This window comes from Pongo abelii, chromosome 18 (genome assembly GCF_028885655.2).
Source record: "Pongo abelii isolate AG06213 chromosome 18, NHGRI_mPonAbe1-v2.0_pri, whole genome shotgun sequence".
Lineage (NCBI taxonomy): Eukaryota > Metazoa > Chordata > Mammalia > Primates > Hominidae > Pongo > Pongo abelii.
In genome coordinates, this window is record NC_072003.2 from 57,498,950 (window position 1) to 57,516,058 (window position 17,109).

Below are 17,109 nucleotides of genomic sequence, written 5' to 3' on the forward strand. Positions count from 1 at the left end.
AATTTAAATAAGTTATCTAATTAGATAATGCTATTATATCAATGTTAATATCTTGGGTTTTTATAATCTTTTAAGAAAATGTCCTCATTTCTAGGAAATATACGCCAAAGTATTTAGGAATAAAGAGCCATTGGATTTGTAAGTTACTCTTCAATGTTTCAGAAAAAAACAGAGAGAGAAGCAGAGAAAGAATGATATAACAAAGGCAGTGAAATGTTAACATTTGGGGAATTTGGAGAATCTGTGTATGGCAATTCTTTATTCTATTTTGCACCTGAAACTATTTCAACATAAAAAGTTAAAAATAATGCAGTGTTAAAAATATATTTCATACATTGGGATTATTAATGTGATCCCCAAAGGGGCAATTTATGACTAGAGGCAAAGGTCTAAATTGTCATAGGCAAATTCATCATATATATTATTTTATCAGATAAATTGAGCTAATTGTTAATTTGTTAAAGCTGAAGGTTATGACTTGCTTTCAGGTTATTACTAATTATAAACAAATAAGTATACAACTGAAAAAAATTGAAGTGTAACGTACATGTGTTAAAGGACAATTTTGTGTTATGTGTGTGCATGTATATATGTATGTACAAACACACACACTCACACACACATACTACTTCACTAATGCTCATTCCTTATTTAATCCTCCCAGGAACCTGGTCAGGTGGGCATCATTATTTTTATTTTACAAGAATGAAGGAAACTAAAGAAGTTTCCACACTAGCAAGGGACAGAACTCAGATTTGAACCATTGTCCTTGGAATTCCAAAGCCAGTATTTTAAAGCTCTCTGCTACACTAATTATTGATGCTATTGTCATCAACAAATATTGACTGGGTACCAGTTACTTTAAGTCCTTGTGCCCCAGTTTTTTGATTTGTAAAATGGGATGACAACAATACATGCTTAATAAGTTAAGACACGCTAAGTGCTCAGAACAGTGCCTACATATAGTAAATGCTCACATGTGAATTATTGTTATTACCTACTATGCATAAAGCACTGGGAATACCATGAGGTCTAAGATGCCATTCTCCACTCCTGGGGCTACTGTCTATCCAGGAAGCCGTCCCAGGCAATTCACACTGAGGACTGGCCCGTGGATCTCCGGTCCACAGAACCAAACAGAGGGATGCCTTGGAGGGAGCAGCCTTGGCCAGCAGGACAGAAGGCGGCCTCCCCATATTGCTTCTTGGTCTGAGAGGAGCTACTGCACTTATTTGGCAGCCATCCTTTTGGTGATTCCCCAGGCAATCTAGAGCTTATCTAGGCCCTCCATCATCCCCCTGGGTCTGCCACCACCAGTGGAATGGTCTTAGTGAATGAGACTTGGCCTTTTGCCTGGAGATCTCCCCACTGGCCCTGGTGGTCCCTGCCAGGATCAGTGAGTGTCTAATCAGAAAGAGAGAAACTATTCTAAAAGCATCTAAAACTGGTGATTGTAGGAAATTGGATACCCAGGTGATGGAAGAGTGGGGAAACCAAAGAGGCACGACAGTGGGAAGCCACTGCTGTCTTCCCCTCCCCCATGGCTGCAGGAACAAGGGGACAGGTGACGCTACTGCACCCCATGGAAGAGACGCAACCACAGCCTGTAAGCTTCTTCCATTCTCCTACCTGCTGGGCTCTAGGCAGCACCGTCCACCTGACCCTGGGGCCTGGGAAACCCAGCCTGAAGGGCTCGGCGCCAACCTCGACTCCTGATCCACCCACCCACCCACTACCACAACACTCACAGACACAAGGGAGGAGAAGGGTGAGGAATAGATCTCAGGGCACATGAAGCCAGCACTAGCCCCTGCCTTTCCACCTGAGCATTCCAATTACCCACCCTGGCCTGGGCCTGGCACAGATTGGAGTTCCATAAATGGGTTGAACAAATGATTGACTGTTGGGGAAAGAGGGCACAGTGCCTCCCGTCACTGATTTTTTTTTTTTTTTTAAGTGAGTGCCTGGTATAATCACCCTGGACAACTATTGGCAGCAGCTACTAAAGTGGAACGTTTTATGACCTAGCAATTCTACTCCTAAGTGTATAGCTAGCAGAGATGTGTGTGTGTGCTCACTGAAAGACATACACACACACACTGGAGTCATCATAGCAGTGCTTACTGCAATAGCCCCAAACTGGGAACTCCCCAGATACTCATCAACAGTGGAACGGATAAACAAAATGGAATACTGTACAGCAACAAGCACGAACGACCTATAATTAACCTTCATCAAAGTGGATAACTCTCATTAACATGATGTTGAATGAACGAAGCCAGTCACAAAGGAGAATGCACTGCGTGATTCTAGGTATCATAAATAGAAAGGCAGGCAACACTAATGTCCGCTTCAGAAGTCAGGGTAGTGGTCACCCTTGGGGGTGGTGGTGACAGTGAAGGAGTATTTGAGGGGCTTCTGAGGCACTGGCAATGTTCTGTTTCTTCAACCACATGCAGGTTACACAGTGCACTCAGTTTTTGAAATTATGTCAAGTTGTACTTATAATTTGCATGCAGCTTCTTGTACGTAATTCTTTTTTTCTTTTTCTTTTTCTTTCTTTTTTTTTTTTTTTTTTGAGATTGAGTCTCACTGTGTTGCCCAGGCTAGAGTGCCGTGGTGTGATCTCGGCTCACTGCAACCTCTGCCTCCTAGGTTGAAGCGATTCTCCTGCCTCAGCCTCCCGAGTAGCTTGGACTACAGGTGCGTACCACCATGCCCAGCTAATTTTTGTATTTTTAGTAGAGACAGGGTTTTACCATGTTGGCCAGGCTGGTCTTGAACTCCTGACCTCAACTGATCTGCCCTCTTCGGCCTCCCAAAGTGCTGGGATTACTGGCATGAGCCACCATGCCCGGCCTGTAATTCTTTAATAAAAAATGAATACCCTAATGGAAGAACTGTTCTCTTTTCCCACTTCCTGCTTTCTCTAGTGAGCCTCCCTGGAAACCTGATGACGGAGGAGGCTGGGTTCAGAGATGAGAAAGAAATGAACCCAAAGGACTGGGCTCTTTCTGGGTGCCAAGCCCTGTGCTGAACCCTTAGGAGAATGGTCCAGTGACCCATCTGTAACACACAGGCATAACCCTGAGGGGACAGCATCATGGTTATGAGGAATGAGGTTGGAGAGGTGAGGTGACTTGCTTCACATCACACAACGAATAAGTGGCTGGGGCAGGATTTGAATGCAGGTCACCTCCAAACTCCCAAGGCCAGGCTCCTCATCCCTTTGTTCCTCTAAGATCCAGAGGAAACAGGAGACACAGGTAATGACTATGGCTCCTGGTCTCTGATTCTGATTTTTAAAATAGGAACTACCTTGTCAGTGAACAGGCCCCAGCTCTGACGCTTTCTGGGGACTTTGCACCTCTGCCTCATCCTCGCTGGGACTAAGTAATTTCTAGACACCAAAGATGCCTGATGTCCCTCTCTAAATGAGGTCCAAAGGCTTTGTCCTGGCCTAGGTCAGGCCTAGACATGAGTCCCTGTAACTTCAGGAAAAAGAGAACCAAGTTCAACATGAACACCAAGAGAAACCATCCAGCTGGGCTCGGTGGCTTATGCCTGTAACCCCAGCACTTTGGGAGGCCGAGGCAGGTGGATAACTTGAGGTCAGGAGTTCAAGACCAGCCTGGCCCACATAGTGAAACCCTGTCTCTACAAAAAATGCAAAATTTAGCTGGGCATGGTGGTGCACACCTGCAATTCCAGCTACTCGGGAGGCTGAGGCACAAGAATTGCTTGAACTTGGGAGGTGGAGGTTGCAGTGAGCTGAGATCACACCACTGCACTCCAGCATGAGCAACAGAGCAAGACTCTGTCTCAAAGAAAAGAAAAGAAAAGAAAAGAAAAGAAAAGAAAATATCCAAACAGCTCACAGTAGAAAGGAAGGTCAAAGGGAGCCCCCAGATAACAGGGAGAAAAACCGAAAGGTAGATATTAGTAATCACCATCTCAGCTTTTTTTTTTTTTTTCTAAAAGGGTGAATCAGCTGGACGTGGTGGCTCACACCTGTAATCCCAGCACTTTGGGAGGCCAAGACCAGAGGATCGCCTGAGGCTAGGATTTTGAGATCAGCCTGGGCAATATAGCAAGACCCTGTCTCTACGAAACAAAACAAAACAAAAACAAAACAAAAATTAGCCAGGCATGGTGGTGTGCGTCTGTAATCTCAGCTACTTGGGAGGCTGAGGTGGGCAGATCACTTGAACCCAGGAGTTCGAGGATACAGTGAGCTATGATTGCACCACTACACTCCAGCCTGGGCAACACAGTGAGACACTGTCTCAAAAATAAAATAAAATAAAATAATAAAATAAAATAGTGAAGCATAGACAGACTTTCCTTCAATTCTTCAAATGTGCTCTCTTTTCTCTCTGGGCCTTTGCACAAGCTCTTCCCTTTCTAAATACCACTCTTCCCTTGGCCTTTGCTTGGGGGCTAAGGTTGTGGTGGAGTTTGGCTCACCTGGATTCGAATTCAACTCGCTCTTCACATCTCAGCTAAGACCTTACTTACTCCAGGAAACCTTCCCTGGTGCCTTGAAATCTGGTACACCTTGAACTTCTTCCATTACAGCATTTATCACCCTAAATTGTAATGGCCTATATCAGAGTGGAAGCTCCATGTGAGCAGGAACACCATCAGCTTTGCTGCTCACTGCTGCATGTCCAGGACCAAGCACATAGCAGTTGCTCAATAAATATTTGTTGGAAGACTGAAAGAGTCTTTTTCTTTATTTTATTTTTGGTAGAGACAGGGTCTCTGGCAGCCATCAGATGATAATTTTCACAACTTGCCCGTGAGCCTGATTTCCTTTATCTGATATTGTGTTGTTTTTGTTTGTTTTTAGAGACACGGTCTTGCTCTGTTGCCCAAGCTAGAGTGCAGTAGCGTGATCATAGCTCACTGCAGCTTCAAATTCCTGGACTCGAGTGATCCTCTTGCCTCAGTCTCTCAAGTAGCTGGGACTACAGGTGCGTGCCACCATGGCCAGTGGATTAAAATTTTTTTTTTTTTTGTAGAGACAAGGTCTCACTTTATTGCCCAGGCTGGTCTCCAACTTCCGACGTCAAGTGTTTCTGCCACCTTGGCTTCCCAAAGTGCTGGAATTACAGGCATGAGCCACTGCACCTGGTCCCTTTATCTGATTTTTGAGCAGCTTCCCATTTGGGAAAGAAGAGGCCAGGTACTTCTTACTTATGGTTGAAGCTTAATACTTAGAATGGATCAGACCCTGTTGTTCAAAACATAAAATCCCGCAAAAATGCAGGCAGGAACAACATCCCCATAAAGATACTGGAGGCTAAATCAGAGGAAATGGGCCCAGAAAGGTGGAGGGACTGAGTGGGCAGGAAAGGGTGGCCTCTGGACTCACTCAGAGAGGGCGGCCTCACCCACTCTGAGCCCCTTTCTGTTTGTAGCTGTCGAGATAAGCAGAGGCAATTCTCATTGCTTGACAGAGAAGAAATGCCGCTCTGAAGCAGGGTTTCTCAACCTCAGCACTACTGACATTTGGGGCCAGATAATTCTTTGCTGTGGGAGCTGTTCTGTGTATTGAAGGGTGTTCAGCAGTGTAGCGAGTTGAATAGTTTTCTTCCAAAATTCATACCCATCTGGTCTGATTTCAGCCCCACCCTGGGAATAGCTATGTGACCTTCAGCAGGTTGCTTAATTTCTTGGAACCTCAGCCTCCCTGTGAGTAAAACGGGGGTTAATGAAGGTACCTGAATTTCACAGAATCCTCAGGCTAATGAAATGAGATAATGCGTAGACTGTGCTTAGCACAGTGTTGAGCATACAGCTAGCACTCAATAAATAGTAACTGTGACTCTGGAACAAGGGTCTTAGCAGATGTAATTAGCTAAGGATCTCAAGATGAAAGAATTCTGGGTTTAGGGTTGGCTGTAAATCTAATGATGTACAATTATTATTTGTCAATTAAAGAAAAATAAATCTTATGACTGGTGTCCTTATAAGAAGAGGAGGGGACACACAAAGCCACAGGGAAGAAGTCCATGCAAAGATGGAGGCAGAGATTGGAGTGATGTAGCTACAATCTAAGGAATGACAAGGTTGCCAGGAGCCACCAGAAGCTAGGAAGAGGCAAGAAAAGATTCCTCCTAGAGCCTTCAGAGGGAGAGTGGCCATGCAGACACCTTGCCTCCAGACTTCTGGCCTCCGGAACTGTGAGATGATACATTTCTGTTGTTCTTAAGGTAATTCGTTACAGCAGCCCTAGTAAACTAATACACACAGCATCTCTGGCTCCACCCACGAAATGCCAATCTCACCCCCTCAGTTAGGACAAACAAAAATGCCTCAGACATTGCCAAATGTCGCCTGGGGGGAGGGGGCCAAATCTTTCTTGCCAACTCACTGAGAACCCCTGCTCTAACAGTGCGGATTTGTGGAAAAGACACAGCAATGTGGGATAAGCCTGGATTTGAATTTTGGCCCCATCCCGAATGGCTACGTGACCTTGGACAAGTTGCTTAACTTCTCTGAACCTCAGTCTGCGTATGAGTAAAACGAGGCTAATGCAGGTACCTGTATCTCGCAGAATCATTATGCTGATGAAATGAGATAATGTGCAGAAGGTGCTTAGCACAGCGTTGGGCACACAGCTAGCACTCGAGAAATATAGTACCTGAAACAACACTTGTTATAAGTGTTTTTTATTAAGCAATAATAATATTACCTAATTGGTAATAAATATATTAAGAAATAACAATGACAATTAAATTATCATTATTATCACTTAAAGCCTGCAAGCTGACTTAGTTTCTCAGGTAGTAATCTACTATAGACTGCTGCCAAACTGGGGCAGTGGCTCCTCTCAGAGGAGGAGGTGCTGGGGTGCCCATCCTGGTGTCATACTTTCCAAACTGCTGCCTCTTCTTACTTTATCCCATTTGATGGTATATTAGCCTGATGATATCCTTGTAACATGCATAGGGTAAACGCTTAAAATGTCATCCCCACTTTACAGAAGTGGACACTAAGGCACAAAAACATTAAGTTATTACCAAAGTAATTACCAATAGCCAAGCCAGGGCTGGAACCCTGGGCCCTTTAAACACGATCTGCTCCTGACTCCCCTATCTCCAAGGCATCCCCTTTCCCACTTCTTTGAGACACCTGTTACTACCCACCTCCCTTTACAAAGCCTGGCTCCAAGAAAAGAAGCCGATACCCTACAGCTTAGAGTGACTTTATATTCAATAGTCATCTTTTCGAGGGATATTTGCACAGTGAACCTCTGTCTAGAGGGCAAACAGGTAGTTTTTGGAGCTGACGTGAAATCCTCAGGTAGGTGGAGTCCAGGTGTATTTATTAGTCGGGGTCCTGTAGGAAACAGAACCCTACTCCCTTCAGCTGAAGAGACCTTAGTGATGGGACTGTTTACATTCACAGGGGACTGTGAATAAGGGAACCTGCGAAGATGGTTGTGGCACCCAGGGACCAGCAGCATTCCAGGTAATTCTAGGTGAGACGGGGAAGGGGAGGGATAATAAAACCAGAGTCCAGCATGGCTGGCACTGTGCGTGAGGGACAGCCAGACACGAGGTATGATCAAGGAGAGGCTGTGCGCCGCCAAAACTGGGGTGGGAAAGCAGAGAAGAAATACACAGGAAGCTCTCCCTTCCCACCCTCCTGTCTTCTTGGATACCTCTTATTGGCTGAAACCAACCCAAAGTCAGTCGTAAGGGAGCCTGGGAAATGGAGTCCACAGGAACCAGCCTCCCAGGGCTTAGGGCAGGGGGGGACAGGATTATGGCGATGGGGGTTGAGGGAGGGAGCATCACTAGCACACGGATGGGTGGGGTGGTGATTTGAAGGGGTACAGGGAAAATCAGCAGCACAGGCGAAGAGCTGATGTGGTGATAACCATATTTGTATGAACTCTTCTGCTAGGAACAGAACGCCTGGAAACATACTGACTTTGTATTCTTGGTGCTTGCTTTAAAAATCAAACAACTTTGCTTGCTAAGTTGCCAGGACCGAGAAGCAGGCAGAAAGGAGGAGACCTCCTTGGAAGATAATTGAATCTGAAGGAGGTGAAGGGATAAGCCATGTGTTTGTCTAGGGGAAGAGTGTCCAGGCAGAGGAACTGCCGGGATGAAGGCTGGGAGGCAGGAGGATGCCTGTTAACGACTGAGAAACAGCCAGGAGACCAGTGTGACTAGAAAGGACTAAGTGAAGGGGTCGGGGTAGGAGACGAGGTCAGAGAGGAAATAGCTGGGTGATAGACAAGGTCAGCCACAGTAAAGCACTTTGGGTTTTACTCTGAATGTGTTGAGAAGTCATTGGAAGGCTCTGTTAGGAAGAGGCATAATCTAACTTAGGTTTAACAGGATCCCTTTGGCTGTTGTGTGGCGAATGCACTACAGGAGGTGGAGGTGAGAACAAAAGGGGATGAGAATTTGGGATTTGGCAGCATTTCCCTCCCTCCCTTCCTTCCTTCTTTCCTTCCTTCCTTCTTCCTTTCTTTCCCTTCCTTCCCTTCCCCTCTTCTTACTCTTCCTTTTCTTCTCCTCCCCCTTCCCCTCCTCTTTTTCTTCTTTCAGGTGTTTTTTGTTTTTGTTTTTTTGTTTTTTTGAGACAGGCTAACTCTGTTGCCCAGGCTGGAGTGCAGTGGCGTGATCTTGGGTCACTGCAACCTCTGCCTCCCTGGTTCAAGCAATTCTCCTGCTTCAGCCTCCCAAGTACCTGGGATTACAGAAATGTGACACCATACCTGGCTAATTTTTGTATTTTTAGTAGAGATGGGGTTTCACCATGTTGGTCAGGCTGGTCTCGAACTCCTGACCTCAGGTGATCTGCCCACCTCGGCCTCCCAAAGTGCTGGGATTATAGGCATGAGCCATTGCGCCCGGCCTCGTCTTGCAGTTTTATTGACCTACAACAAACTGCAGAGTGAGGAGATAACTGCAATAATGTAGACAAAAGATGATGGTGGCTTGGACTGGGGTGGTTGTAGTAATGAGAAGAGGTCAAGTTCTAGCTTTACTCTGAAGGTTGGGCCAGTGGGATCTGCTTATAGATCAGATGTGGAGGTAGAGAAAGAGGAGAGTTAAGAGTTAGTCAAGGATTACTCCCAGGTTTGTTGGAAGGAGTAATGAAGTTGTCCTGGAAGGATGAAGTTGTCAGATACTGAGATGGGGAAGAATGGGTTTGGAGGGAGGGGGAAAGTCATGAGTTTAGTGGAGGTATGTTAAGTTTTACGTGTCCATTACACATGCAAGTACAGATGTTGAGTAGGTGATTAGATGTAGACAAGGCTGGAGTAGAGAAGACAACATGTTTATTTCTTTGCTTTACAGCTTTATTGAGGTGTAATTGAAATAAAACAAACTGCAGGTATATAAATATTGCACAGTGTACAACTTGATAAAGCTTTTTTTTTTGAGAGGGAGTCTCGCTCTGTCACCAGGCTGGAGTGCAGTGGTGCAATCTTGGCTTACTGCAACCTTTGCCTCCCTGGTTCAAGTGATTCTCCTGCCTTAGCCTCCCAAGTAGCTGGGACTACAGGCGCACGCCACCACACCCAGCTAAGTTTTGTATTTTTAGTAGAGACAGGGTTTCACCATGTTGGCCAGGATGGTCTAGATCTCTTGACCTCGTGATCTGCCTGCCTTGGTCTCCCAAAGTGCTGGGGTTACAGGCGTGAGCCACCACACCTGGATGATAAGTTTTGATATGTGTTTACACCCATGAAATCACTCCCAAAAGTTTCCTTGTGCCCCTGTGTGATCCCCTCCACCATATTCCCTGCCCCCTCCATATCCCAAGCAGCCATTAATCTGCTTTTCATCATTGTAAATTAGTTTACACTTTCTAGAATTTTATACAAATAGAATTGTACAGCACATACTCTTTCTAAAATCTGACCTCTTTCACTCAAACTATTTTGAGATTTATGCATGTTCTTGCCTGCATCCATAGTTCATTCCTTTCCCCCCCTTTTTTTTTTTTGGATGATGTATAGCATTCCATGGCTCATATATATGTGTGGATTTGTTTCTGGACTCTATTTTATTCCATTGATCTATTGTTGATTTGTCACCAATGCCATGCTGTCTCAATTACTGTAGCATTATAACAAGTCTTACAGTCAGGTAATGTAAGTCATTCAAGTTTGCTCTTCCTCTTCCTTTGTTCTTTCTTCTAAAGTTGTTTTTTCTTTGTTCTTTGAATTTCCGTGTGGCTGTTAGAATCAGCTTATCAATTCACAAAAATAAAGTCTGATGGGATTTTAATTACAATTGCATTGACTCTACAGATTAATTACAGGATAACTGTATAGCTTAATATTTAGCGCTGTGATCCATGAAGGTGGTCTCTCTCTCTCTCTCTGCAGTACAGGCATTTTAGCATTTTAAATTTGTGTCTAAATACTGCTTTGGATGCATACTATTGATTTTAATATATGGTGTTTAATTTTTATTCAATTTAAAGTACTTTCTAATTTCCTTATTGATTTTTTTAACCTATTTGTGATTTGAGTGTGTTATCTTGTTTCTAAATATTAGAGGTTTTTCCAAATGTCTTTGTTTCATTTCTAATTTAATTCTATTGCGGTGAGAGAACGTACTTTGTATGGCAAGTACTTTTAAATGTATTGAATTTATTGTTTTACAAATATTGTCTTCTTAGTAATGTTCTGTGTGCACTTGGAAAGAATGTGAGTTCTGCTGTTGTTGGGTGGAGTGTTTTAGAAATGTCCATTAGGACACTTCAGTTAATAAAGCTGCTCAAGTCTTCTATTTCCTTACTTATTTTTATGTCCATTTAGCCTATCAGTTTTTGAGAGATTGGTGTTGATATCTTTGAAATCTTTAATTGTGAATTCGTCTGTTTGTTTCTTCTTGCAGTTCTATTGGTTTTTGCTTCATGGATTTTGAAGCTCTCTTATTGGATGCATAAATATCATGTCTTTATGAATTCATCCCTTTATTATTATAAATTGACCCTCTTTATTACAGGTAATATCCTTTGTTCTGAAATCTACTATGTCTGATATTAACATAATTACTTCACCTTTCTTTAGTGTTTGTATTATTGTTTGACTAGTGTTTGTATCTTTTTCCCTTTTACTTTTAACCCACTTGTGTCTTTATATTTAAAGTGTATTTTTTATAGGCAGCATGTATTTAGGTTTTGCTTTTTCATTCAATCAGATAAGCTTTGCCTTTTAATTAGAATGTTTAGACCAATTACGTTTGATGTAATTATTGATATGGTTGGATTTTAATTTACCATCTTGATATTTTCTACTTATTCTTTTTTAAAAACAGCTTTATTGATATATAATTCACATACTTAACAATTCACCCACTTAAAGAGTAAATTCAGTGACTGTTACTATATTCAAAAGTTGTGCATCTATCACCCCAATCAATTTTAGAACGTTTTTCTTACCCCAGAAGAAACTCCACATGCCTTATTCATCACTTATCCCTCATTTTCCCTACCCCAGCCATAAACAACCACTAATCTATTTCTTGTCTCCATGTATCTGCTTATTTTTGACATTTCATATACATAAAATCATACAATATGTGGTCCTTTGTGATTTTCTTTCTTTTTACTTATCGTAATGTTTCCACGCTTTGTCCTTGTTGTATGTATCCATACTTCATTCGTTTTTTATTGCCAAATAATATTACATTTTATAGATACAACATTTGTTCATCTGCTCATCAGTTGATAGACATTTGTGTTGTTTCCACTTTTTGGTCAGTTTAAATAATACCACTGTGCACATTCATGTACAAGTTCATGCATGGATATGTGTTTTAATTTCTTTTGAGTAGATCCTAGGAGTAGAATTGGTGGATCATATGGTAACTCTATGTTTAGCCTTTTGGGAATGACCAAACTTTGTTTTCCAAAGGAGCTGCACCATTTTCCATTCCCACCAGCAGTTTATGAGGGTTCCAATTTCTCCATATTCTTACTGATACTTGTTTTTATCTGTCTTTTTAATTATATATGTTTTATTATATATTATGCTTCCATGATGACTAATGATGTTGGGCATCTTTTCATGTGCTTATTGATCACTTGTATATCTTTTTTGGAGAAATGTCCATTCAAATCATTTGCTTATTTATTTATTACTTTTTTGAGACGGAGTTTCACTCTTGATGCCAGGCTGGAATGCAATGGCGCGATCTCGGCTCACTGCAACTTCCGCCTCCCGGGTTGAAGTGATGTCCGCCACCACACCTGGCTAAATTTTGTATTTTTAGTAGAGACAGGGTTTCACCATGTTGGCCAGGCTGGTTTTGAACTCCTCACCTCAAGTGATCTGCCCGCCTCAGCCTCCCAAAATGCTGGGATTACCGGCGTGAGCCACTGCGCCTGGCCTATTTGCTTATCTTTTAATTATTGAGTTGTAATAATAGTTCTTTATGTATCCTGGATATAAATCTCTCATCATATATATGATTTGCAATTTTTCTCTCATTCTATGGATTGTCTTTTCACTTTCTTGATGGTGTTCTATGAAGCACAAAAGTGTTTAACAAGTCCAACTTATCTATTTTTTCTTTATTGCTTTGCTTCTATTTGTTCTTTTTATGTTTTCCTTTTTCTGCCTTCTTTTGGATCCATTCGAATATTTTATAATTCCACTTTATCTCCTTTGTTGACTTAGCTGTATTAGTTTCATAGGCTATTGTGATATATTGCCACAAACTTTGTGGCTTAAAACAACACAAATTTATTCTCTTATAGTTCCAGAGGCCAGAAGTCCAAAATGGGTCTCACTCAGCAGGGCTGTATTTTCTTTAGAGGCTTACGGGGAGAATTCTCCAGTTTCTAGAGCTTCATTCCTTGCATTGTCTCCTAGGCCCTCTCCTCCATCTTCAAAGTCCACAGCACAGCATCTTCAAGTCTCTGTTTGCTGAGGTTGTCACATTGCTTTCTCTCTTCTGTAGTGGAATCTCCTTCTGCCTCCCTCTTGTAAGGACACTTGTGATTGCTTTTAGGGCCCACTTACATAATCCAGGATAACCACTCCATTTTAAGACCTTTAACTTAATCGCTAAAATTGTTAAGACCTTTTCCCCCTTTACAAGGTAATATTCATAGGTTCCAATGATTAGAACCTGGATATCTTTGTGGGCCATTATTCTGTCTACCACGTTGTCTAGACATTCAGTCTAGAGTTAAAGCTGCTCTTTTAGTTTTATGTCTTTGCTGTGTCATTTTTGTCATTGCTTTGGGGTTTATGGTACATTTCTTTAACTTAGTACAGTCTATCTTCAAGGGTTATTATACCACTTTATGTATAGTGTAAGAACTTTATACCGTCACACTCCCATTTCTCCTCTACTATCATTGTCATACATTTCACTTATAAACTCTACAATGTAAATGTTTTTTCTTTCTTTCTTTCTTTCTTTCTTTTGAGATGGAGTTTTTTGCCCTTGTCACCCTAGCTGGAATGCAATGGCCCGATCGCGGCTCACTGCAACCTCTGCCTCCTGGGTTCAAGCAATTCTCCTGCCTCAGACTCCCAAGTAGCTGAGATTACAGGCATGTGCCACCACGCCTGGCTAATTTCATATTTTTTTTTAGTACGGACGAGGTTTCACCATGTTGGTCAGGCTGATCTCAAACTCCTGACCTCAAGTGATCCACTGGCCTCTGCCTCCCAAAGTGCCGGGATTACAGGCATGAGCCACCATGCTTAGCTACAATGTAAATGTTGTAAACTCTATAAGCCATAATTTTTGTTATATAAACAGTTATTTATCTTTCAAAGAGAATTAAATAATGAGAGAAATATATTTACTTATCCACTTAATTACCATTTCTAGTGCTCCTCGTTTCTTTGTGTTGATCCAGATTTCCATCTGGTATCATCTTCTTCCTGTCTGAAGGACGTCCTTTAACATATCTTGTATAGTGAAGCTCTTCTGGCAACAAATTCTTTCAAGCTTTTGAATATCTGAAAAAAATATTTATTTTGTCTTTATTTTTAAAGGATATTTTTGCTGTGTAAAGTATTCTAGTTTGACATGTGTTTTTTTTTCTTTCACAACTCTACCAGCTTGAATTGTTACCTATAAGAAATCTGCTATCATTTTAATCTTTGATTCTTTGTATATACTGTGTCTTTTTTTTTTTTCCCTGGCTGCTTCTAAGGTTTTCTGTTTATCCCTAGTTGTAAGCAATTTAGTTATGATTTCTTTGGTGTCATTTTCCTCATGTTTATTGTTATATGAGGTTGGTTGAGCTTCTTAGATCTATAGGTTTGTAATTTTCATCAAATGTGGAAAAATTCAGCCATTATTTCTTCAAATATTTTTTCTGTCTCCTCCTCACTTCTGAAGATGAGCTGGATCAAGGAAAGACACTACAAAGGAAAATATCAAGAGAAGGCAGTACAAAGGAAAATATACTAAGCTTCTTACATTTTAGACATGCACATTTGCATAGTCAGGCCTTTAATCTAGGAAAATAATAACCCAGAGCTTGCTCCATGCCTGGTACATGGTTAAATGTAATCTCAATGAACTCTTCCAATACCTTAGTGGGAATGGCTTTGGATGGATAGGAGAAGGACTGGGATGGGAAGGAATGAGTAACGATTAAAGGTGCAAGCTTTTGGCTCTAGCTCTGCATGTCACCTGCTGTTTGACTAAGTAATTCACATCGCCTCTCTGGCTTTCACTTCCTCACCTATACAAATGAGGTGAGTAATAGTGTAACTGGCCGAGTCCAGCTGGTCGCCGCTTGGAGGCCAAAAACATGAGAAGAGAGTTGTGGTGAAAGGAAAGCAACTTTATTCAAATGCTAGCAGTTGGGGAATGGCCAGGCCCATGCCTCTGAAAGACCATTCTAACTTTCTGAGCTGAGTGAAGGGGTTTAAGAAGGAAAAAGGTGAGGGAAACACACGGGAGTGGTGCAGCAGGAGGTCCTGTTATCTTGAGTCATCGCCTGTCTGGAGGACCGGTTTGCATCATCCTGACTGCAGTAGTGGTGGGCTAACTGCTCCTAACTCCCCCTAATCAGAGGGTTCCGCAACTGGGTCTCTCTGCCTGGCTTGTTTCAAAATCGATCCCTGGAATTTCTAAGCAAGCACAAAATTAGATAAGCGAGTACTGTTCATAGAAGTGGCTGGTGGGAAAAGGCAAAACAAAAAGTTTCAAAGTATGTTTCCAGGCTGGAAGCAAGAAGGGAAAAATGTTTTAAAACACATTTTGAGGCTGGGATACTTGGGTACAATAGTACTTATTTTACAGGGTTAGGGGACAAAGCACTCGAATGTTGGCTGTTATTACTATTATTTTTTTGTTTGCCAACATTTGAAATATCCCTTTTCCTTACTAACTCAATTCTTCCTTAACATCGATTAAAGCAATATATGTTGCTCAGCTGTGACAGACTCTACTGATTGAGGATTGAGCCAGGATCTGTTTATTTCCTTTTTCAGATCCACGTCTCTGGAGCTCTCCCTGGGATATGGAGGTTTTCAGGATTAATAACTGGATGAGATACCCAGCTCAGATCAGCCTCAGTCTCCTTTTCCCATCTTGCTTTTCTCCCCTCCTCTTCTCCACTCTGTTGCCTCTGGATTTTCCAGGGTAGAGCCCGAGAGAACAAGGGGAGACGTTAAGAGGCAGAGGAGGTCTCACATGACAGCAGTGATTTCGGGCTTATGCTCTTGTGACCAGCTTGTGCCCCAAAGCTTCTCACTCCCAAGGTCTACTGTGGGTTCCCTAATGATTCTGCCACTGATGAATCCCACTGATTCCCTGATCCCACAGTGTTTTTTCTTAAGATTCCTCTTGATCTTCTGCATTTTATAATATGCCTCCATCCTCTTTCTGTGAAGACATCTGACCTGTGAAAATCCTTTATCTTGCCCCATCTTGGTGTCAGAGCAGCCTGCTCCCTGGGAGCCCTTGTCCCTGCCTCCCGCTCAGATGTACATATCCCTCCAGCCTCTACTTTTAACTTCTTGGGGCATAAGGCAGATGTCAGCCCCTTGCCCCCAAACTCCAGAGCCTCAATAAGCTCATCTGGTGACAGTCTGGAGACCCCTCATTTGGTATGTGAAACCCCTCCTGTAGTAACCCCTCCTATGCCTTTCCTTACAGAGAAAGTCCACAGTACTAGGACAGCTGTCGCCAAAGGAGTTGTCACTTCTCAATGGTGTACTAAGAGCAGGGCAGCGGGAGGTTCTACCTACGGTGTAGGAAATAATTTAGAATTGCAATGTGCATAAAGACCTTTAAAACAATAATAAAATCAACCAAAAGTTGGTCTTTTAAAAATTATTACTAGGTGTTGGCAATTCTAAACAATGTCAGCAACAAAATTCTCCTCCCCCCAAAAATCATGTGTGGGTCTAAGTCCTAAATAACTGCTACAGTTAATGTTGAGCTTTTATGATACACATTTTGGCTTCAAATTGGCATATTTCGATTCAGAGAACTCCTTGCTATACAATCATCCCCTGAAACTCACAGACTCATTTACACTCATTTATTTTGTGAATAAGTTCCTATAGGTTTGGAAAAGTTTGGGCTTGTTTTGGGTAAAGTTCTCATCTCCAGCTCCTGTGGTATAACATATTCTTGCATTTGAACAATGGTTCAAAATAAGTGATGATAGTACAGTGATTGCAAAGACAAAGAAATGGAACTTGAGTTACTTCAGTTTTGTTATTCTGTGTGACTTTTTTGGAATTTTAATTTGTGTTTTAAAGCTAAGGCAGTGGCCGGGTGCGGTGGTTCACGCCTGTAATCCTAGCAGTTTGGTAGGCGAAGGCGGGCAGATCACGAGGTCAGGAGTTCGAGATCAGCCTGACCAACATGGTGAAACCCCGTCTCTACTAAAAATACAAAAATTAGCTGGGTGTGGTGGCATGTGCCTGTAATCCCAGCTACTCAGGAGGCTGAGGCAGGAGAATCGCTTGAACCCGGGAGGCAGAGGTTGCAGTGAGCCGAGATGGCGCCATTGTATTCCAGCCTGGGCAACAGAGTGAGACTCCATCTCACAAAATAAATAAATAAATAAATAAAAAATTAAGGCAGTGATGGAAGCAATTCAAGTGTCCATCAACGGATGAATGGATAAACAAAATGT